The sequence below is a fragment of the Leptonychotes weddellii genome, chromosome 5, assembly GCF_054177405.1.
Source record: "Leptonychotes weddellii isolate Sample4059 chromosome 5, ASM5417740v2, whole genome shotgun sequence".
In the NCBI taxonomy this organism is placed as follows: Eukaryota; Metazoa; Chordata; class Mammalia; order Carnivora; family Phocidae; genus Leptonychotes; species Leptonychotes weddellii.
In genome coordinates, this window is record NC_138373.1 from 48,657,304 (window position 1) to 48,682,113 (window position 24,810).

Genomic DNA, 24,810 nt, shown 5'->3' on the forward strand with positions numbered 1-24,810 from the left:
CTGTGATATCTTTTCCACAGCTATATCTTTTCTTCCCAATGTATAAGTTCTTGGAGGGAACCTCCTTGTCTGCATCTTAATGACTCCCTCAAGATCCCAACAATGCTTTGCTCAGAGTTGACTTTCAACAATGCCATTGACTTACCTACTGGCAGGTATATGTAGATTTGATTGGTGGGAAATAATTCAGAAGAATGTAAGTTGTTACATGAAATACTAGATTTTTTGCACCTATGATTCAAAAATTATTCTTTCACCTATTTTTAAGGAAAGGTGTTATATAATTGTGACATAGTTGTCTAAATAAAAGTATTTTTGTTTCCAATATGTATTTTTTGAGCCACTACTTTGCAGGACTTAGGCATTGTTCCCCCCATACCATCTGCTCAACCCCAAGAATCTACCCTTACCTTGGGTGAGGGTGTTAGTGGATCTAAGAGTAGTGATCCCGAGTATATTCCCTTGAGAAGGATGGTGTGTCGTGGCAAGGGATGATGGAAAACAGGAACCTAGAGAAATTTAATCAGGAGGCAGGAAAGGAACGGGGGACAAGCCATACAGAAAAGCCCAGATCCTCACTCTGCACATACTGACATTTGACTCTTAGGAATCCCGGAGGAAAAGCATCCAATAGTAGCATAAAAGGTAAGATTCCTAAGCTTACAAAAGCATCAAACAAACAGAGCAAGAAAATCCCACAACCTAGAGACCTTCCCTTCAACTGCTCTGAAATCAATATTTCACCAAAAATATGACTCATCAGCTGCGAGTCTTATTTGGAAGCACTTCAGTATCTTCCCATACTAATAAACCCTCTATATGTGCAGGCAGGTGGTATAGTGGTTAAATGCCTGAGCGCTGACTCCAGGCTGACTGGGCTTGGACCCCAGTGGTGTAGCCCTGGGTGATTTAGCTCATCATTTCTTGCCTTAGTTTGCTCCTTTGTAGAATGGGGATGAGAATAGCAGCACCTCTCCTAGGGTGTGGATCCAACGAGAAAAAGGACAGAGCCTGGCTCCCATTAGCAGCTGTCTTTACTCCACTGCAGACATAAGCTTATTCTGAAGATCACAAGGTTCATGGCCAGAGGTGGGTGGCTGGTTTCACCTCACTCCCACCCTGTAAGGTGCTGTTGGGGTCTCCCTTGGGTGCTATGGGCCTCAACTCTCAGATGAAGTGGAGACAGCTTTAACCACTGTTCCTTCCATGACAGTCACTCATGTGCCTCAGCATCTTGGTCACAATCCCTTCTGCTGGACTGTGGACTCAGCAAGACTCCTGGATGCCAAGAATGAAGGAAGCTGATGCCTCTTCCAAGACTGATACCTCCTTGAGGAAGGCAGGAATTGGAAGTCCCTGGGTCTGTCATGTGGTCTTGTCTTACACTCGGGAGAGGCCCAGGTAAGGATAAGGGGGCTGGGACAGTAGCAAGCTAAGCTAGCGAGCGCCAGCTAAGAAAGTCAGAAGGGAGAGAGACATTTGCCCCACAATCTGGAGTCTTTAATGTTAATTTACTTTCCAGTTCACAGTTTTAAAAATAACTAAGTTGTCAAAATATGAGGATTATTTCCCTCGTAACAAGGCCACAAAGAGTGAAACGTGATCTGGAATTGGTTCTTCTGTAAATTTCATTACACAATGTGTTTTGCAAATTAACGTTAGACTACGAGGGAGAGAAGAGAGCATTTCATTTTCTGAGTGTCCTTGAAACTGTATGAAGTCCAAGCAGGTGCTTGTGGCCAATAGAATCTTGAATGTCACTCCTACAGTGTATCTAACTAGGAACTTTGAAGTCATTTCTATCAACCTTTGTCCCCAAACATTCACACCCACACACCAAATAAAATTATGGTCTGGCTTTTAAAAAACTTGCATACATGTAAAAGCCTTTTAAAGCCTGGAAGAGGTGATGATCCACTTTCCACTCAGCGTTAGATAGATTAGACGGAAACAATTCAGAAGAGATGTAAGTTGTCAGGAGAATGCTGGATTTTGGTGCACATATGATTTAGTGCACAAGTACCAGAAATAACACTTGCAGGTGAGAAATCATACATGTGTTACAGACATGCAAAACTAGGTGTACCCACCCCAAAGAGTGGGTGGGAGACATCTTAACTGGGTGAGTTGAATTTCAAATCTGTCTCAGAAGTTCTAGAATAAAGCTGCATGTGTTAAAGCAAGTGATTCGACTTCTACTCCACCGAGGCAGCCGCGGATGTGATCTGGGCATAGTACACATTCACTGTTTTGCCCGAGCGGGGCATCCAGGCTCCCTTGATTTGGTAACGGAACCTATACTTCCCTATAGGACCTACCCTTCCTCTCCTTCAGTCCAGGTGGTTCAGGGCTGGCTTCATGGGTAGACATGTAATCCAGGCCTGGCCAGTCAGCATGGAACCCCCCCCATTCCTAGCCACCATTCAGAGGTGGAAGCATGGTCCTGTCAGTCTAGGTCAGACCCAATTCCAGAACTTTAAACATATTTGAAATTCAAGAGAGAGAGATGGGCGGGCTTTTCCAACTGGAATTAATGAGAGGAAAGGATAAAAGCCAGCAACCTCTGGCAGCCATCTTGCCACCATGAGGTAAAAACCTAAGAATGGAACCAAAAGAGCAAAGCAGAACTAAGAGATGGGGACAGTGAGATGAGCTCCTGTGCCCAGCCAGTGTCTGAAGCTTGCCTCCCTAGGACTTTCATTTATTAAGCGAATAAACTTTTCTTTTTTCCTTTAGCCATCTTGAATTGGGCTTTCTTTACCTACAAACAAAAGAATCTGGCTGCTGCAGTAGGAGATCAGAGATGAAGGGTGCCCACAGTTTGCTGGTTCCAAACACTGCCTGCAGGATGAAGTGACATTAACCTTACCTCCCAAGGCTCACCGACTGTGGTTGTTATCACAGTGAAGAAAAACTCCCCGGAAGACTAGACTCTTTCAGTAAGGTACTTTTAGGACATTTCCTACATGGATAAGCATATGAGAAACATAAAGCAGCAAAACCAGAAACTCTGGACGTGCTGGACAACCACTTCCTTAAGTCTTACTTCATGCCAAGTGAAGAAAGCCCTAAAAGCATGATAATTCTTTGTGTATTATTGGATACTAAATTCTTGTTGTTTTGAACCTTATCCTGCTTACTCTCATTTTCTCTTTTTGTTTGTCACACCTGCATATGCATCACAGACAAAGCTGGTGACAGATCTGCCTTTTCACTTCCATGGTGGGAACTGAAATGTCTTTCATGCCCAAGTATTCACGATCCACCACTACCCATGAGTGCCTTCTGGGTAACTGAAAGGTCGTAGCAGTCTTTTTTGAGGTTAAGTCATGAAAGCCGGGCCTAACTTGGTAAATAGAGGTCAGCCATTGCTGAAAACTAAGTTTTCAAATATGAATGTTATCCTGGCCAATAAAAATAGAAATCACCATAGAGGAGCTAATTAAACATAATAAACAGTTCAGGCGGAACAGGAAGCAGCTATTTTTCCTGTCTCCAAAGCTTCTATTACAGGGGAAGGAAGAGCTAATCAGGAACACGAGAAGAATGGGAGACTCAGGAGAGGACTGAGTGTTTGGCATCAGAGACAAGCAGAGTCACAAATGTAATCCCCGGTAGGGTTTCAGCCCATGCTTGGGGGGAGGGGCAGGGGATTAAAAACTGTGCAGATCAGTTATGCGCAGTTTATCGCTTAAAATAGCAAAGTTTATGGCTAACCAGGATTTGCAGGTGGGTGCAGCAAAACACTTTTTGGTGACAAGATAATATACGCCAGAGAGCTTTGAAGATAAAAAAGAAGTGGAGAAGGAGGTCATGTGGAGGGAGTAGGGCTTGAGCAGAGGGAAAAAGAATGGAGGGAGAATTAGGAAGAGAAGACTTTCTTCTCTTATTAGCATCGAAGACGACTCATTAAGAAACCAAAGGAAAACAGATGCCCATCCGAAGACTTCAACAGTAAGGAGATTATAGTAACTTAAAAAGACTCAGTATAAAGTGGAAGAAGATTTCTGCATGATTTTACAAAGACCCAGGGCCCTTCTCCCCAGTACAGACTCTCACAAAGTTAATGATGGATGAGACAAGCATGAAACCAGGAGGGAACCACGCTTTCCATGGCTCTCCAGAATTCCACGCATCACAAGACGTTTGAAATGTGGCCCTTTGCTCCATGCGAGGAGGCTGGGATTTGAAAATGGATGGTTTTCTGCTTTCCTGGGGCACAGGCTTTGTGCCTCTCCCCCACAACCTGAAGATAGTTGCTCACATCTGCTTGGTTCCTCCCCCACTGAGCATACCATCTGTCCCCGGGAAAGACAAGGGAGGCCTCGTGGCTGAGGAGCTGCCTCACACAGAGCCCCACAACACACTCAGGGGCCCAGCTTAGGACGAGTCAACCCTCGAAAAAATCCTCATGCCCAGTCAATGTGAAAAATAGGGTTAAGTCAGGATGAAGGATAAAAACAAAATGTTTCCTATAATTTTGACTTGTCCCTAAAGTAACCATTTGTGCTGAGGTCCTGGTTGCTGAAAGGGGAACAGTTGTAAAGAGAAAGGGGCCGGAGGAAAATCTGCAGAGGAGAAAGGAGAGAATGAGATTCTAATTTAATCTTTGATTATGGTACTTCAATACACGGGACATTTATTTATTCTGTGCCAAAAATGCAGAAAGATGCAGGTCAGCTGGAGAGGACCTATAGGAGCTGGGACCATTTAAGAGGAAAAAGAACATCCAGTTTTCTATGGCTGGACAATAAGCAGCTAAATTTAGGCACAGGAATGAAGATGAAGATACATATTGAGTAATGTTATAATGAAAACAATGTAGGAGAATGTTTAAGCAAGTTTTCAAGATTGCAGTAATTCAAATAACCCAGTAAATAAAATTAGCACAAGAAGTGTAGGTTTACATCTCCCCTAACCAAATCAAAATAGTAGCCAAAGCTCAACTAATTGGTACACTGGGAAGATTTTTTTTTTTCCAACGAAGTAATTATAACAGGATTTTCTACAACTTCAAGAATTTCTCCCTTCTTGGGAGACCTGGAGACAGAGACCCTGATTATTTGCATGACTTTTGCCAAGTTACTTTCAGACTCCACTTTCTCATTTCCAAAAAAAATGGGATGGTAACTCCAACTACTTTACAGGATTGTTGAAGTGTTGAAACGTGATTGTGTATGAAAACAAAGCAACTTTGCAACCTGAAAGCTCTAAACAAATGCAATTATCGATGGTAAACTCCTTCACATTTCAAATTTCCTTGGTCTTCCATTGGGTCATGACTTTTAGAGTGAATTCAGGTGCTCATTTAGATGACCTAAACACTGGCCACTGAGGGATTAGCACCCTGAAGTAGACATCGGGAAAACGCTGGGACACAAAGTAGATCACTATAGGTTGTCTTTAGGTGGCCGTCACAGGGAGACCACCGTGTCTGATCCCAACTAAGAATACCTGTCATATGAGGTTCAAGTAAACATTGAAGGACAATGTGGGTGAGCCAAAGAGGATGTTATCTAAAGCTGAGGGGCAATGGTGAGCACAGGAAAGAGGAGGGGCACCACCATTCCCCTAGCTGCTCAGGCCAAACACCCATGAGCTGCAGGGAGGGGGATGGGAGTTTTTTGTTTTCATGGATACAGAGTTTCAGTTGTGCAAGACAGAAAGAATTCTGTGGAAGGCTGGTGGTAATGGTACCACAACAATGTGACCTTCCTTCATGTCAAGCATCTGTATACTTAAAAAAGTGTAGAGGATGGTAAATTTTACATGATGTGTATTTTGCCACAATTTTAAAAGTATGAACCCTCCTCCCCCAGAATCACCTTTTAAAAAAAATATTTATTTATTTGAGAGAGAGACAGTGACAGAGATAGCAAGAGAGAGCATGAGCTGGGAGGAGACAGAGAGAAGCAGGCTCTCCATTGAGCAGGGAGCCCGACTCGGGGCTTGATCCCAGGATCCTGAGATTGCGACCTGAGCCGAAGGTAGATACTTAACTGACTGAGCCACCCAGGCGCCCCTGGAATCATCCTCAATTCCTACATTCATTTATTCATAAGATGAGATAATCTGAAGAGAGATTTTGAGAAGATGGGAGACGAGGTCCTGAAGTCAAAGGATCGGCTGGTGACCCAGAAGCGGAGATGTTTCTGAGTGCTGGATCCCCCTGCCCCCCCCCCCCAAGTCATTCCTCCAAAAGAGCTTCTGTGACCAGATCCTCTATAGCAAGGTCACCCACTCAAACCTCTGGTCCAGGGCTAGTAGCCTCAGGTTAGCTCTAGGTGAGAGGTGGGAAATAGAAGGAAAGACATTTAGAAATCTAAAAAAAAGAAATCTAGATAAAACACAGCCTAGCCTTAGTTTCCACAACAGAATGATGTGACTTGCAGTGGTTTTCCATGCATCTATGAGTAACAGGGAGACTTACTATGATTTTATAAAGACTCTGGAGGCTCATTTGTTGGAATATCTTGCCCCTGATGGTTTCACTGTTAAACAGAAGCAAAAATAAGCAAGTGAGTACTGTGGGAGCAGGATTAAGGACCTTGGCCAGAAATAATTTCCCAAGTCCTGTGTCAGGCAATGTATAACATGAGACTGTCATCCTGGCAGGTCCAAAGCTAAAAATGAAAACAAAATAAACCAAAGGTAACAGCAGACCAGGAAGCCAGTATGAAAACTTCCCTATACTTCATCTCTTGAAAGCGGCTTTTAGAGAGGAGCTCCAGGCTTCTACTGTGATATCTGTTGCAACGTCTGGAAACTGCAGGGGCCTCAGGCACTGGCTGGGGAAGACACCTTGGCCTTTCCTTATGATCTACAAGAAAGCAGAACATAAAGGGATGGAGTCCTTCAATACATCCAGAGGCTGATCCTACGAGACATACAGTCACAAGCCATGAGGCCAGAAATGCTGTGATTTGTAAATGGTTAATCGCCTTCAAATGGAGGGTAAATTGGAATGGCATTTCAAAAACATTACAATGTTGTGTGTGTTTAAATTTTTTACTCTTGGTCCACTAATTCCACTCAGGAGTTCTGCCTGCGAAAATACGTCCAAGATGTTTTTACAGCATTGCTTATAATGGCAAAGGACCGTCCATCACTTAAATATTGTATTGATTAAAAAAATTATGGTATCTTCTACAATGGAATACTATGAAGGCATTAATATGATGGTGGAAATCTATTTATTGAACAGTTAACTTGGCAACATGTCTCATTGCTACAAAAAAAGTTCATAGACTTTAACTCTTCCTCTCTCGGGAATATTATCTTCAAACAATAACAAAGCAAGTCCAGGATGTTCAGCACAGCAATGTTTACAAACACTGTTGTAATGTGAAGCTCTACTAATTGAGATTGGTTAAATACATTAGGAGGTGGCATATCATGCAGGTATTAAAATTATGCTCCCATTGATCTTTGCCACATAGAAAGCTAACTGTAATATTAAATGGAAAAAACATTTCCAAAATAATAATTATTGTGTAATTTCATCTTAGTAGAAGTAAAAATATCTATAGAAAAAAAGCATGTGTGCCTGCATGCATGTGCACACAGCTACCCACACACAATCCTAAATGTGCAATAGTAGTTATTTCCGGGTCGGATGTTTAACAATCTTTTATCTATGTTTATTTTTATAATGTGAATGTATTTCTTTTTTTTTCTTGCAGAAAGAAAATGCAACAATGCTATTTCCACGATTTAAAAAAAAAGCACACAATGGCAATATTTAAGAAGTCCTTCTAAGGCAGTATTTCTCAACCTTTTTTTCTTTTTCTTTCTTTCTTTTTTTTTTTAAAGATTTATTTGACAGAGAGAGATACAGCGAGAGAGGGAACACAAGCAGGGGGAGTGGGAGAGGGAGCAGCAGGCTTCCTGCGGAGCAGGGAGCCCGATGTGGGGCTCGATCCCAGGACCCTGGGACCATGACCTGAGCCGAAGGCAGGCGCTTAACGACTGAGCCACCCAGGCGCCCCTCAACCTTTTTTTCATTACCACCCCCTAAAGAGCCTTTTCAGACATTTTTTCCTAATCACCCCTGCCATGAAATTTTAGTACCACAATATATTGTATATCTGTTTATGTACTTTACATACATCTGCTTTATATATAAAAAGTATATGATTTTTTGATCAAGAACCAATCCCACTCCCCCCTGTTGAAAATTATGTTTTCTGTTTTTTTAAGATTTATTTATTTGAAAGAAAGAGCACGTGTGAGCGAGCAGGGGGAAGGGCGGGGCGGGGGGGGGGAAGCAGACTCCCTGCTGAGCACAGAGCCCCATGTGGGGCTGTCTCTCACGACCCCAACATCATGACCTGAGCTGAAACCAAGAGTCGGACACTTAACCAACTGTGCCACCTAGGCACCCCGAAAATTATGTTCTAAAGGAGAATAGGAGTTAGTGTGCAGAAACGTGCTTAATTATCCTAACCTTAACTTACCTTTCTACTTCACTTCTTCTTTTGCACGATGTATTTTAATCTTTTGCATAAACTCACCAGCCAGCAACTCAAAGCATTCTACTGTCCAAAATCTCTTCACTGACCAACTTTTCTGAGAGGTGGAGGGGTACAACCTAGCCTGGTGGACCCACACATTCCACTTTCTGTTGCTCCCCGTCCTTCTTAACAGATGTTATGGCCAGGGGCACCCCCAATTTCTGCATTCTCATCTCCATGGGAGTCTGCCTTCCAGCGAGATCCCAAATCCACAGGGCAGGCCATCCGGAAGAGCAGGCTGAAGTCTCAGGCGAGAGCTGAATCTCTATCCACAGGCAGACTTTCTTCTAACTCAGGGAAGCCTCAGCTCTGTTCTTAGGGTCTTTCGGCTGAGCAAATCACACACACCTAAATTATCAAACATACATGTATCCCTTTGAATTAGTGTTTTTGCACTTTGGGGGTAAATACCTACTAATGTAATTACTGGATTACAGGGTAGTTTTATTTTTTAACTTTTTGAGGAACCTCCATACTGTTTTCCACAGAGGCTGCACTAATTTGCATTCCCACCAACAGTGCACAAGGTTTCCTTTTTTTCCACATCCTTGCCAACACTTGTTGTTTCTTGTGTTTTTGATTTTAGCCATTCTGACAGGTGTGAGGTGATATCTCATTGTTTTGATTTGCATTTCCCTGATGATGAGTGATGTTGAGCATCTTTTCATGTGTCTGTTGGCCATCTGGATGTCTTCTTTGGAAAAATATCTTTTCTTGTCTTCTGCCCATTTTAAATTGGATTATTTGTTTTTTGGTTGTTAAGTTTTATCTGTTCTTTATATATTTTGGATACTAACCCTTGATTGGAGATGTCATTTGCAAATATCTTCTCCAATTCAGTAGATTGCCTTTTAGTTTTGTTGATTATTTCCTTCACTGTGCAGGTTTTATTTTGACGTAGTCCAGATAATTTATTTTTGCTTTTATTTCCCTTGCTTTAGGAGACATATCTAGAAAAATTTTGCTAAGGCCAATATCAGAGAAATTACTACCTGTGCGCTCTTCTAGAATTTTTATGGTTTCAGGTCTCACATTTAGCTCTTTAACCTATTTTGAATTTATTTTTGTGAATGGTATAAGAAAGGGGTCCAGTTTCATTCTTCTGCATGCAGCTTTCTAATTTTTCCCAGCACCATTTGTTGAAGAGACTCTTTTTCATATTGTGTATTCTTGCCTCCTTTGTCGAAGATTAATTGACCGTATAATCATGGGTTTATTTCTGGGCTCTCTATTCTGTTCCATTGATCTATAAGTCTGTTTTTGTGCCAGTACCATACTGTTTTGATTACAACAGCTTTGTAGTATAATTTAAAGTCTGAAATTGTTATACCTCCAGTTTTTTTTTTCCTTTTTCTAGATTTCTTTGGCTATTTGGGGTCTTTTGTGGTTCCAAACAAATTTTAGGATTGTTTGTTCCAGTTCTGTAAAAAATGCTGTTGGTATTTTGACAAGGATTTCATTAAATGTGTAGATTGTTTTGGGTAGTATAGACATTTTAACAATGGACTCAGTTTGCTAGTATTTTGTTGAGGATTTTGACATCTGTGTTCATCAGAGGTATTGGCTTGCAGTTTTGTATTTGTGAAGTGTCTTTATCTGGTTTTGGAATTAGGGTAATGCTTGCCTCATAGAATGCATTTGGAAGGTTTTCTTCCTTTTCTATTATTTGCAATGGTTTGAGAAGAATAGGTATAAACTCTTCTTTAAATGTTTGGCAGAGTTTTCCAGTGAATCCATCTGGTCCTGGACTTTAGTTTGTTGGGAGGTTTTTTTTTTTTTAAAGATTTTATTTATTTATTTGACAGAGAGAGAGAGATAGACAGGGAGATATTTGACAGAGAGATTTATTTATTTGACAGAGACATAGAGATAGACATAGAGACAGAGAGATAGCCAGAGTGGCAGGCAGAGGGAGAAGGAGAAGTAGGCTCTCCGCTGAGCAGGAAGCCAGACGTGAGGCTCGATCCCAGGACCCCAGGTTCATGACCTGAGCCGAAGGCAGCCGCTTAACCTGACTGAGCCACCCAGGTACCCCTGTTTGTTGGGAGTTTTTTGATTACTGATTCAGTTTCTTTGCTGGTTATTAGTCTGTTTAAATTTTCTATTTCTTCTTGCTTCAGTTTTGGTAATTTATGTTTCTAGGGATTTATCCATTTCTTCTAGGTTGTTCAACTTGTTGGCATATAATTTTTCATAATATTCTCATACAATTGTATTTCTGTGGTGTTGGTTATTTCTCCTCTCTCATTTGTGATTTTGTTTATTTCAGTCCTTTTTCTTTCTTCATGATTCTGGCTAGAGGATTATCAATTTTGTTGATTTTTTAAAAGAACCAGCTCCTGTTTTTTTCTGTTGTCTTTGTTTTTTGTTTCTATATAATTTATTTTGTTTCTATATATTATTCTATATTTCTATATATTCTATATATCTATATATTATATTATTATAAATTTCTATATATTATATCTATATATTTCTGTATATTATTATATATTATTTTGATTCGATATAATTTATTTCATTTCTATATAATTTATTTCTGCTCTGATCTTTATTATTTCCTTCCTTCTGTTGGTTTGGGGTTTTGTTTGTTCTTTTTCTAGCCCCTATAGTTGTAAGTTTAAGTTGTTTATTTGAGATTTTTCTTGCTTCTTGAGATAGCCTTGTATTGCTACAAACTTCCTTGTTAGAACTGCTTTTGTTGCATCCCAAAGGTTTTGGACCATTGTGTTTTCATTTTCACTTGTTTCCATATAATTTTTGATTACTTCTTTGGTTTCTTGGTTGACCCCTCATTGTTTAGTAGCATGCTATTTAACCACTATGTATCTGTGATCTTTCCAGATTTTTCTTGTGGTTTGTTCCTAGTTTTATAGCATTGTGGTCAGAGAGGATGCATGGTATGACTTCGATCTTTTTGAGTTTGTTAAGACTTGATTTATGGCCAGTATGTGATGTTGTCTAGAGAATGTTCCATGTGTACTTGAAAATAATGTATATTTTGCTGTTTTAGGATGGAATGTTCTCACTATACTTTTTAAATCCATCTGGTCCAGTGTGTCATCCAAAGTCATGTTTCTGGGGTGCCTAGGTGGCTGTCGCTTGAGCATCTGCCTTTGGCTCAGGTCATGATCCTGGAGTTCTGGGATTGAGCCCCGCATCAGGCTCCCTGTTCTAGGGGCCTGCTTCTTCCTCTCCCTCTGCCTGCCATTCCCCCTGCTTGTGTTCTTTCTCTCTCTGTCAAATAAATAAATTCTTAAAACAAAACCAAACAAAACAAAGTCAGTTTCCTTGATGATTTTCTGTTTGGATGATCTGTCCATTGATGAAAGTAGGGTGTTAATGTTCCCTACGATTACTGTATTATTATCAATTAATTCCTTTACGTTTGTTATTAACTGCTTTATGTATTTGGGTGCTCCCATGTTGAGTGTATAAATATTTACAGTTGTTGTATATTCTTATTAGATTGCCCTCTTTAACATTGTTAAATGTTTTAAAGTCTATTTTGTCTGACATAAGTATTGCTACCCTGGCTTTCTTTTGACATCCATTTGCATGAAAAATGTTTTTCTATTCCCTTACTTTCAATCTGCAGGTATCTTTAGGTTTGAAATGAATCTCTTATAGGCAGCATATAGATGGGTTTCATTTTTTTATCTACTCTGTAACCCTGTGTTTTGATTGGAGTGTTTAGTCCATTTACAATCAAGTAATTATTGATAGATACGTATTTATTGCCATTTTGTTACTTGTTTTGTGGTTATTTCTGTAGTTTTTTCTCTGATTCTTGCTTTCTTTTATGATTTCCTGGTTTTCTTTAGTGACATACTTAGATTCCTTTCTCTTTATTCTTTGCTTACCTATTAACAGTTTTTAATTTGTGGTTACCATTGAGTTTGTATATAACATCTCCTGTATATAGCAGTCTATATTAATTTGATGGTTGCTTAAGTTTGAACCGATTATTTGCTCCTCTCCCTGCCATGTTTTTGGTATATAGTGTCATATTTTAATCCTTTTATTTTATGAATCTCCTGACTGATTTTTACTGATATACTTATTTTTCATATTCTCATTTATGGTCTTTCCTTTCCATTCAAAGAGTCCCCTTTATTATTTCTTGTAGGGCTGGTTTAGTGGTCATGAACTCCTTTAGTTTTGGTTTGTCTGAGAAACTCTTTGTCTCTCCTATTGTGAATGATAGCCTTGCTGGATAGAATATTCTTGGCCTCAGATTCTTCCCTCTCAGCACTTTGAATATATCATGTCACTCTCTTCTGGCCTGCAAAATTTCTGCTGAAAAATCCACTGATAGCCTTATGAGGTTTCCCCTTCTATGTAACTGTTTCCTTTTGCTGCTTTTAAAGTTTTTCTTTATCATTTTTATTTTTTATTTTTTGCCATTTTACCTACTGTATGTCTTGGTGTGGACATCCTTTGGTTGATTTTTGGCGGGGGTGGAATCTCTGTGCCTCCTGGTTCTGGATATGTTCCCTTCTGCAGATTAGGTAAGTTTTTGGCTATCATTTCTTCAAATTGATTTTCTGCTCTCTTTTCTCTCTCGTATTCCTCTGGGATTCCTGTAATGCAAATGTTATTTTGCTTGATGGAGTCACTGAGTTCCCTAAGACTGTTCTCAATTTGCATAATTTTTTTCCTCTCATTGGCTCAGTTTGGTTAGTTCCCATTACTCTGTCTTACAGGTCATTAATTTGTTCCTCTGTTTCATCTAGCCTACTATTTATCCCATCAAGTGTATTTTTAATTTACTTTATTGCATACTTCATATCTGTGTCTTTTTTTTTTAATCTCTTTGTTATGGGTCTCACTGACGTCCTCCACTCTTTTCTCAGGTCCAGCGAGTGTATTTATGATCATTAAATTCTCTGTCAGGCATATTACATGTATCTGTTTCGCTTAGGTCTCTTGCTATGGTTTGGTCCTGTTCTTTCATTTGGGACATATTTCTCTGTCTCTTCATTTTGTCTAACTCTCTGGGTCAGCTTGTGTTTTAGGGAAGTCAGCCACATCTCCAGCTCTTGAAGGTAATGGCCTTATGAAGAGGTTCTGAAATGCCTAGCAGTGCAGTGTCCCCTGTTCCCCAGGGTATGGTGCTTCAGGGAGTGACTCCTGTGTGTGTTGTGTGCCCTGTTGTTCTCTTGCTGTGTTCCCCTCAGTCCACTTGTCTGCAGTGGGTCTCTGCCTGTTGTGGGCAATGTTTGATGCCTGGAGGAAGTGGGGTGACTTTAACAAGATACATGCTGGTCTGTTTGCTAAATGAGACCCAGAGCCACTGCTGCCAGGATTGGCCCAGCCTAAGTATATCTTCAATTTGTGCATGGGCAGAGTGTGTACTTTTAAAAGGCGCACCTCAGACTTCTGCAGTGCCTGCTGCTCTGGCCACCAGGATGGAGACCCTGCAAAAGGTGAGAGTTTGGAAAACTCAGTGCTGGCAAGGTTTGTGCTGGTCTTGGGAAGTGGCCCCACAGTGCTGAGACTAAGGCATGCAGGACTGGGAGGGCAGATCCTCTGACATGCTGGGAGGGTGGGCTTGGTGCAGGCAAGCGAGGCAGTGCTAGTCCCCACAGGTGCTCGTGTGTCCCTGCTAGGGGGATAAAAATGGCACTGGCCACCTCCTTTGTTCCTGGAGGGGTGTCTCTGAGATCCCTATCTCTCTGGGATGTGCTCTGTGATGAGCAAATCACTCTCCCTCCTGTGTGCCCTGGGCATCCTCCAAACTGCTGGTTCTATATTGTGTCTTCTCAGGCTGTTAGGCATGCTGCCTCTTTAAGGGTAGAGACTCAGCTTCCTAATGCCCTTGGGACTGTCCCAGAGCAGAGCCTGCTGATTTCTAGAATTCTAGGCCCTAAGTCCTGCTGGTTGTAAGAACTCACGAAATTCAACCCCTCTTACTTTCAAAGCCAAATATTATGGGGGATGTCTTCCCCATGTAGGGGCCCCAATGCAATCATCTGTCGCTCTTCACTGCACTCCTGGATCCCTACTGTCCGCAGACCATCAGACTCTGTTTAGGTCTCAAATCGTGTCTTTGCCTTTCCTATCTTCTTCAGTGTGGCCTCTTCTCTACCTTTCATTCTGGAGTTCATTCTACCAGTCATTGGGTCATTTTCTGGGTCATTATTTACACTGATGCAAGTGTCATCCAGTTATATCTGTGGGGGGAGGCGAGTTTAGGGTCCTCTATTCCTCCATCTTCCCCTCCTTTTGTAATTTCCTTTTTTTTCTTTTTCATCATCATTATATTATTCCCCCCTCAGCTTTATTGAGATATAATTGACATATAACATTGTATAAGTTTTAAGGTGCACAACATGTTGACTCAATACACTTATATACTGCAATATGATTACCACCTTAGAATTAGCTAACACATTTTTTTGAACTTTTTGTTTTCCACAGAAAAGTAAGATTCAGACATAGAAAGACAAATACTGTTGTAATTTTCAGTTGAATTTTGTCACTCAACATGGTGGTACGAAGAGACACCCTAAGGGACCTCCTCTTCCTAGACATACTCTTCCTTACCTGCATTGCATAGCGTTAACTCAATTCTCCTTAGCAATCAGGATCAATCACCTGCCAAACCCTTCATGTGTTTATTCAGAGGCATAAGGAACTAAAAGTCACCTGGTGGCAGTCTCAACTACTTTGGTGGATACATTGCTGTGTCACCTGGGGAAGAATGGTACCCTGACAAATAAGATGGGAACATCTGTGTTGATGCTCCTGCGAATCTTGAATCCTCATCTTTCTCCGGATGCTCTGAGTTTGGAAAAGTGGCCCACTCCTCTCTATTCTGGTGTCTCTCCATGGAAACTCTACCAGAGAAACCAGTTGTATAGGGGAGTCTGAAGGACATTCCATCCAACAGAGTGGAAAGGAATTTATTGTCCAGAGTGGCCCCAGCATCTCTGTGAAGCTCAGTGATTGGCTGTCCTCTTTAGGCACAGGCCAGATGGAGAAGATGCTTTAAAAGATCTGGGCTTTCTGACATGATGGGGATGGTGAGACACTGATGTTAGAGAGGCCAGGTGGATGCATATAGCCATCAGGAGCCAGGTGAGCACGATGGTCTCAATGAGCAGGAAGATCAGAGTAGCAGCTAGGATGGCCCTGCTCCATGCTTGTTCTGCAGGGGAAAACCAAGAGCTAGAGTCTTGTGTGTGTCTTCCACGGGGGTCCAAACCTGTGACCAGTCTCAAGCTCTGAGTATTTCACCATGATATCAGAATTCAGGGCCTGCTTGCCACCAGTTTGGTTTGTCTCCAATATTAAGAACAAAGGCATACTTAATTTTTGCCTTCTTTATCATCCTCTTCCTTTAACAATAATATTGATAATAATAAGCATAACACCTTCTTTACCTTGATTAAGAGATACAATCTAATAATTTTGAGAACTAAAACACTTAAGGAGCAGGCCAGCAATGACCAGAAAAGTTGGGTTGAATTTCATTTTTTTAACTCATAATATATAAACACATTTTAAAAACTGACATTTGTTCTCCTTTCCACATCTCCCAGGGAGAAATGATCACAACCAGAACTTTGAGAAATTCTCTATGCATCTGGGGGAGGAGGGAAAATGCGGGAAAAGATGGGGGAAGGGACGGAATTATCATGAAGCAGTTTCTTTTGGCCCAGCCTGGGAAAGCCACAAGAATTCACCAGAAGACAGTCTTCCTGAGGGACTAACTCATTGTTCTCCTCCCTCATGCTCTGCCTTTTCCTTCATTTGTAGTACAAACATTCTATTCATCTCCTCTCTGGCATTTATAGTTGCTAGCTATTTCTCTGAATAGGGTTGAAGAACCCAGTTAATGATGTCACTCTTTCCTCTGGGCTCTGAAATTCAGAATATACACATGGGAAGGGCAGAGATCAATACATGAGCTTTACTGCTGTGCTTGGATCTCTGGCCATGTGGGCTTCTTGCTGTTATTTCCCTAAGTTGAACACACTCATGCGATCCTAGGCAGAGGGTGGGCTGATGCACCTGCCCACAGGGGTGGGTGTATTCAGTGGTGCATTCTGACTGGACAAAGCAGGACTACTAGGTGGGTAAGTGCACCTTGCAGAGAAGAGCTGCCCAAGAAAAAGCCAGAGAGAAGTGCCTTTCCTGAGGGTCCACTTTCACAGAGTCCATTCTCAGGAAGTGAATGTGAAACAATACCTCAGACTCCCCCCGCCTCACCAGCAGGAGTGAAGAGCCAGTGAAAAGTGAACAGCAAGCAACAACTTTCTCCCCACCTCCCTGGGAAGTTGAGGAGGGGGAACTTGGAAGAATTGCCTATTTTATGGACCAGCAGGAATTTTAGAAAAAGAATGATTCTTCCCGGGATATATAATTTTACCTACTCATTCATTCAACATTTATTGAAGTTTTAACTATGTGCCAACCATTGGGCTCGGTGCAAGTGGTCCAAGCATCAATAAGAGAAAACACAGCACACCTATTCACCATTCTGTAGTGTGCTACCTCACCTCACCCCACCATTAATGCCCAATTCTATGCAACCCCAAAGCCTAAGCCTAGGGGTCTTTCAAATGGTTGGCGGAAACAGCTATCTGAAAACAGGGACATTCCCCTGTTACAAAGAAATAAAAAGCTCACTAATTTGTATAAGAAACAGTGACTGCTTTTGCATATACAGGGCCCTGGGAATGTTTACTTCCAGAAAGAATCCATCTGTACAGAAGGAAAGCGAAGGGGACCTACTAATAAGGGGGAAGTTGAAGTTGATGGGATAGTGGGAGAAAAAGAAGTAAAACCAGTAAAAGCCTCCTACTAACTAGTAGCAGCAGTCTGGTCTGTGACTGGGAGTGGCTTCCACTGTCTCCAAACTTTATATGTTAATCCCTCTTTTAGCACCGTAAAATCACCTAGCTATATATTTATTTACATGTATATGTATATATACATATATATATATACATATAATGCACATATAGTGATGATCCTAGGCCCAAGAAAAGGTTAATTTATTTAGAGTGTTTTTGTTTCCTAAGGGAGCATATGATGTTTTAAGCAGTTTTCTAGGAAAACTACTTGAGAAATAGAAATGACTTTCAGTTTTGTGTAATATATGCTCACCTAAAGAATTTATTTTCTGACTGGGCTGAAAAATTAACTATTACTGTACATGGTCTACCATGGGGTTGGTCTCCTAAAGTTCCCATTGTCTTATAGGAAATAAGGAAGATTGAATTAAAAAAAACAGAGAGGGGCACCTGGGTGGCTCAGTCGGTTAAGCATCAGACTCTTGATCTCAGCTCAGGTCTTTTACAGGTCATGAGTTCAAGTCCTGCGTTGGGCTTCACACTGGGCATGGAGCCTACTTAAAAAGTTAAAAAAAAAAAAAAAAAAGTAAAAAAAACACCCCCAAACAAACAAAACCAAATAAATACTAGGGGAAAAAATAGTTGTGTTTTTATAATTTTGGGAGAGTAAGGGTGACAGGCTGAGAGAAAAGGCCTTCCTCATATATGGCAAAACTCTGAAATCATAAAGGAAAAGTTTAATAAATTTTATTACATAAATATTAATATTTCTGTGTGACTAAAATTGCAGAAAGAACTGGTTCCCATGCCCTTACCAGCAACCGAGTTCTGAGCATTTCAACTACGCAAAAATGTTTAGAAAAGAATAAAAGCAAATATAAAAAATAAGATCATGCGGCTACCTCTTGGTGGTGAGTATGGGGGATTTTTTTGTTTTTTTATATTTACACTCAGCAAAATTTCTGAAATGATGGCATCAATGGGGAAATAAAATTTTACTTCTTGGAGAGGTTTGATTGGTGTAGGCTTAAAAAGTGTTTCCACGGCTAATCTTTTTCACCATCTTGAAGGTGATTTGGGAGAAAAAAAATTGTTGACATGAAGCATGATCCCATAAGTAGGATCATTATTTCTGGTAGGCCCTTTGTATAGCACTGAAATACTGAGCTGAACTAAGATGCTCATGAAATTTATTCCACCAAACTAACACAATGATTGGAATGTATACAAATATCCCACTAAAACAGGTACTTTTTTAAAAGCAAAAATTGCTGGCTTTTTCTTTATGGTTCCTGTTGTTTGAGGAAAATTAAACTTAAAGTCACTTGGGAAATAATGTTTATTTGCTAGTAATCAAGGAAACAAATTTAAAAATAACATGATGCCTTTGTTTGCTTATCACGTTGTCATAGATTTAAAATTAAGGTAGTCCTTTTGCTGTGAATGGGCCCTTCTATCTTCTGATCACAGAATTATAAATTAGGCCCACTTTTTGGGAAAGCAATAAGAATCCTAACTGTATAAAGAAATTTATATAGCAAGGTCTAAAAGAATACATACCAAAATGTTAGTAACCATCTGCAGTGGTTGGAATAAAGATATCATAATACTATTTTTAATTTAAAAAAATTATATCATAGCAAACAACTGGAGTCAACCCCGTGCCTATCAACAAGAGAATGGGTGCATAAGCTATAGATCCCAGAGAGTGGACTATCATAATGTAGTCAAAATGAACTACCATAAGAGTAATGGGGTGCCTTGGTGGCTCAGTCAGTTAATCATCCGACTTTTGGTTTTGGCTCAGGTCATGATCTCAGGGTCATGAGATTGAGCTCTGCATCGGGCTTGCACTAGGCGTGGGGTCTGCTCAAGATTCTATCTCCCTCCCCTTCTGCACCACCCCCTCTGCACCTCCCCTCCATCCACACGCTCTCACTCTCTCTTTCAGTCTCTAAAATAAAAAATTTAAAAAAAGACATGTAACAATATGGCTAAATTTTAGTAATATTGTATTAAGTGAAAAATCAAGTTAAAGAAGATTGTGCTAAATATGAATTCCTTTTTTACATTTAACAATACCAAAAAAAATAGTCAGGGTCCTACAGAGTCAGGGTTCTACAGGATAAGCAAAACCTGCTTGTATTTATTATTTTTAACAATATAATAATATAATTATTATATACAGATGTGTATATACAGAAAAAGATTTATTATAAGGAATTGGTTCATGTGATTATGAAGGTTAGTAAGTACAAAATCTACAGGGTGGGCCACAGGTTGGAGACCCAGGAGAGCTAAGATTCCAGTTTAAGGTTGAAGACAGTCTGCTGGAGAATTCCCTCTTCCTGGAGTGAGGGTCAGGCTTTTGTTCTATTCAGGCCCTCAACTGATTAGATGTGGCCCACCCACACTAGGGAGGGAAGTCTGCTTTACTCAAACTCCACCACTGTAAATGTTAATTTCATCCAAAAACACTCTCATTGGGATGCCTGGGTGGCTCAGTTGGTTAAGCATCTGCCTTTGGCTCAGGTCATGATCCCAGTGTCTTTGCTCAGCAGGGAGCCTACTTCTCCCTCTACCTGCTGCTCCCCCTGCTTGTGCTCTCTCTCTCCCTCTGACAAATAAATAAATAAAATCTTTAAAAACAAACAAAAAACCACTCTCATAGAAACACCCCAGAATAATGTCTGACCAAATATCTGGTCATTTTGTGGTCCAGCCAAGTTGACACATAAAATTAGCCATCACAATGTGTGTATGTGTATGTTTATATCTACATATATGTAAATGTATAATACACATATACATATTATTACATTTATTACATATTATTATATTATTAAAAATAATAAATACAAGCAGGTTGTGCTAGACCAATGATGAGCATCTATATCAGGAACCAAGGATTAATCAATCCCATTCTGTGAGCCTTAGGTTACAAATTTTTTCATTTATATTTTCTCTGAATTTTCTAAATTTTCTACGGTGAGCATCAATCTCTTTTGTAGCCAGACAAAACCCTAAGATGTTGCTTAAAACAAAAAAAAATATTGTGGAGGTGCCTGGGTGGTTCAGTCAGTTAAGTGTGAATTCTTGATCTCAGCTCAGGTCTTGATCTCAGGGTCATGAGTTTGAGCCCTGTGTTGGGCTCCATGTCTGGCATGGAGCCTACTTAAAAAAAAAAAAACTTGTGATATACAGAAATGTTTATTGGCTACATATCTAAAATTTGGTATTTGAAATTCTGCCTTTGTTTTACAGTTCATAAAAATTTTGTCAAACCCTGGAGCCTTGGGACTCCACCTGTAATGTGTTTATGGAACAGGCCACTGGACCAGGTCCTTCTTGCTCTCTCATTCCACTTGACTGAGCTAAAGCCCCCCACACATCGACAAGGGTATATCCAAGCTTACCATTGTCACTGACTCATGTGGGACCCCAAAGTTCCTGTCAGGGCCTTTGGAGGAACAGATGCTACTGAATCCCAAATCACTATCCTTGATCTGCTTATAATACTAAACAGAAGATACATCTATTCCTTAAGTGTGAAGGGAAAAAGTAAAAAATAAAAACTCACTAGCATAAGATGACAAACTCATATCCATGTAGCAAAAACTACAATTTTTTTCCCAAACCAGATTTCCAGGAAAAAGATAAAGGACATAGGAAGAAGACATACCATCTGTTTTCCTTGGCTCCTTTCACTTTAGCAGAGGTTAATCAATCTCTCTCTCAGAGGGGTACACATTTAAAACAAAAGACATATTAATGATGTAATTTGATTTTTAAAACATTGATTGTAAATGGATCTACAGAGCCCTCAGGAGACAGCAACTTGCCTGCAGAATGACAGTTGCCACTAGCAATTCTTCTAGAAATCAAGGAATTAAGAAAATCCATTTCAGCTTGGGATTCAGCTGCTTCTGTGTTTTTCCAGGAGATCTAGAGTGGTCAACCGTGGCCAAATGAGGTCAGCCATGGTTCAGGCCATACTGGAAGACCTAATCCATTCAGGCGAGTTAAACTGCTTGTAAAATAGAGTCTCAGATTGTGATCTCTTGGGTGTCAAAATGGGTTGAAGGTCCAACCCTCCAGAGAAGAATGACACTTGCTTCTGCTGGTGCCTTTTTTAGAAGGAAATTCCTGGCTGTGGTTTCCCAGACTGCAAATAGAGTGAGTTTATGTCCCAGACCTTTGTGCAGGGCTTCCTGTGGACACAATGATTGGGGCAGCTCCCTCCCTCCTCAGATTCAGTCACGTTTCCTCTCTATTGCCCCCGCCAAGACAATGCCTTTTCTCGTTGATGCTTTCTCTGAGGCTACAGCACTGCATAATCTTTGAGGAGGGACAGGGGACAGTTGTGATCTGACTTCCTGCCTTGCATGAGCTCCTGACTTTGATACTCATCTTCTGTGCTCTGAGTCACCTGTTATCAGTAGGTGCCCTAATGTAACAGGTGGCTTCAGCATCCACATATGCTAAATAGACTTGTGTTCCTGCTTTGTTCTTGGTCTTAGAATTTACCTCACTATCTTTTAAGTTCATTTATGCATGTAAAAGAGTGATTTTAAAATATTTGACCTAGGGGCGCCTGGGTGGCTCAGTTAGTTAAGCGTCTGCCTTCGGCTCAGGTCATGATCTCAGGGTCCTAGGATCGAGCCCTGCATTGGGCTTCCTGCTCCGTGGGGAGCCTGCTTCTCCCTCTCCCTCTGCCTGCCGCTCCCCCTGCTTGTGCTCTCTCTCCCCCTCTCTGTCAAATAATTAATTAAAAAATCTTAAAAAAATAAAATATTTGACCTAGCATTTTTGGTGTGAAGATTTCAGACCATCCTGTCCACACCATTTTTCCAGAAGCTAAAGTTCTACTCCTTAGATATATTCTTTTTGAAATTCTGATGTTTGCATGTTTATGGACACCATGGACTTCCCAACATGCTGACCTAGAAATTGAGAATATATACAAGGAGGGCAGTTGGACCAGAAAGGGTCAAGCACAGGGGAATGTCTTTTTTTTTAAGATTCTAAAAATAAATGTTAATAGCATTTTGTCTCCAAAGTGCATTAACTCAAGTCTGAGTAGACTAATCCATTATTATTCATTTAACAAATATTTATGGAGGCTTGATTACATGCCTTGCTCCATTCCAGATGTTGGGGATCCATAGTGAACAAGCCTTCATGGACCCTGCTTTCTAGCAAAAGAACACAGTATTTACAGGCTATATTGAATTGCTTAGCAATTATTAAATGATGTCCTGCCTCTCTGGCCTCCTTAGCTAGAATAAAAGATTTTTAAAATTTGGGGTCATGGTTTATACTCCATGGTTTATACTTACCATGGTGATAAGTCAGTATCCATTGAGGGGGGCGCGCCTGGGTGGGCTCAGTCAGTTAAGCGTCTGACTCCTCATTTTGGCTCAGGTCATGCTCTCAGGGTCCTGAGATAGAGCTCCACGTTGGGCTCTGTGCTCAGTGGGGAGTCTGCTTGAGATTCTCTTCATCTCCCTCTGCCCCCCCCCACTGTGCACGCCCAGTCTCTCTCTCTAAAATAAATAAATCTTTAAAAAAAATCAGGCTGATGGAATTACATATATTATTTCATTTTTATCTCACAATATTTTGATAAAGGGTGATTGTCAGTATCCTCTTTCTTTAGATTTAGTAACGAAACAAAGACAAGCAAGAAATCAGTATCAAAAGATAGGCCAATCTCTTGTCTCTTACGGTACTATTATTTTTTATAGGATTATAAAAGCACAATGAGTTGAGATGTCAACAAGCAACCTGGACTATAGGGCATTTTAAGATGGTGATTAAGAAAGAGCATGGGCTTTAACTATGGAAAACAGTATGGAGGTTCCTCAAAAAAATTAAAAATAGAACTACCATATGATCTAGGGCCACCTGGGTGGCTCAGATGGTTAAGCGTCTGCCTTCAGCTCAGGTCATGATCCCAGGGTCCTGGGATCAAGCCCCACATCGGGCTCCTGGCTCAGCAAAGAGCCTGCTTCTCCCTCTCCCTCTGCCTCTCTCCCTGCTCATGCTTTCTCTCTCTGTATCTGTGTCTCAAATGAATAAATAAAATCTTAAAAAAAAAAAAAAACTACCATATAATCTAGCAAAGCCACTTCTGGGTATGTATCCAAAGGAAAACAGAATATTAAAGAGATATCTACACCCCTACGTTCATTGTAGTATTATTCACAATAGCCAAGATATAGAAACAACCTAAATGTCTGTCAAGGGAAGAATGGATTAAAAAAATGTGGAATATAGATATACACACACACATACATATATATATATATATATATATATATATATATATATATAATGGCATCTTACTACACATATATTACTATAAATATATACATAATGGCATATTACTCAGCCATGAGAAAAAAAGGAAACCCTGCCATTTGCAACAACATGGATGGACCCTGAAGGCATTATACTAAATGAAATAAGGCAGACAGAAAAAGACAAACAGTGTCTGATATCACTTATATGAAGAATATTTAAAAAGCTGAACTCAAAAACAGAGTAGAATGGTGGTTACTACGGCCTTGGGGTGGAGGAACTGCAGAGATGTTTGAGGGTACTTACTTGCAACTAGTAGACAAGTCCTGGAGAGCTAATGCACAGCATAGTGATTATAGTCAATAATACTGTATCATAAACTTCAAAGTTGCTAGGAGACTAAATCTTAATTGTTCCCACTACAAAAAAGAAATGATAATTATGTGATGTGATAGAGGTGTTAGCGAACACGGCAGTGCTAATCATATTGCAATATGTAAATGTATAAAATCAACATGTTGTATACCTTAAACTCACACAATGTTATATGTAATTGTATCTCAGGTAAAAAAAAGAAAAAGAGCCTGAGCTTTGGAGTCAGACAGACCTGGGTTCAAGTTACTTAATTCCTGAACGTCAAATTGTTCATCTGTAAAACTAGATTAATGATGTCATCTTCTTAGGGTACTGGGAAGATTCACACCCATCGCCAAATTGCTAGTAACTATTAAAAAGTTTTTGTTGGGGCACCTGGGTGGCTCAGGTCATGATCCCAGAGTCCTGGGATGGAGCCCTGCATCAGGCTCCCTGCTCAGAGGGGAGTCTGCTTCTCCCTCTCCCTCTGCCCCTCCCTCTTCTCTCTCTCAGATAAATGAATAAAATCTTTAACAAAAATAAAAAGGATTTGGGGCACCTGGGTGGCTCAGTCATTAAGCGTCTGCCTTCAGCTCAGGTCATGATCCCAGGGTCCTGGAATGGAGCCCTGCATCAGGATCCCTGCTCGGCGGGAGGCCTGCTTCTCCCTCTCCCACTCCCCCTGCTTGTGTTCCCTCTTTTGCTGTCTCTCTCTGTCAAATAAATAAATAAAATCTTTAAAAGAAATAAAAAGGATTTGTTATTATCTTTCCCAAGTTGACGGAAATGTATGGGTCAATGAAGAAAATGAGAGGTATTGAGGGTAGGGTGGCAGC

The 24,810-nt window shown here is 40.5% G+C and overlaps 1 long non-coding RNA gene across 1 annotated transcript in view; it reads right to left on the minus strand.

The window, feature by feature from the left end:
• Positions 1–4,474: 4,474 nt before the first annotated feature.
• LOC145721409 (uncharacterized) overlaps positions 4,475–24,810 on the minus strand; it is a 22,658-nt gene continuing 2,322 nt past the window's right edge. Inside the window, exons 2-3 of the long non-coding RNA XR_014145082.1 lie at positions 23,927–24,039; positions 4,475–6,820 (exon numbers count right to left, since the gene is read on the minus strand). This is a non-coding gene — a long non-coding RNA (uncharacterized LOC145721409). The remainder of the gene's footprint in view (positions 6,821–23,926; positions 24,040–24,810) is intronic.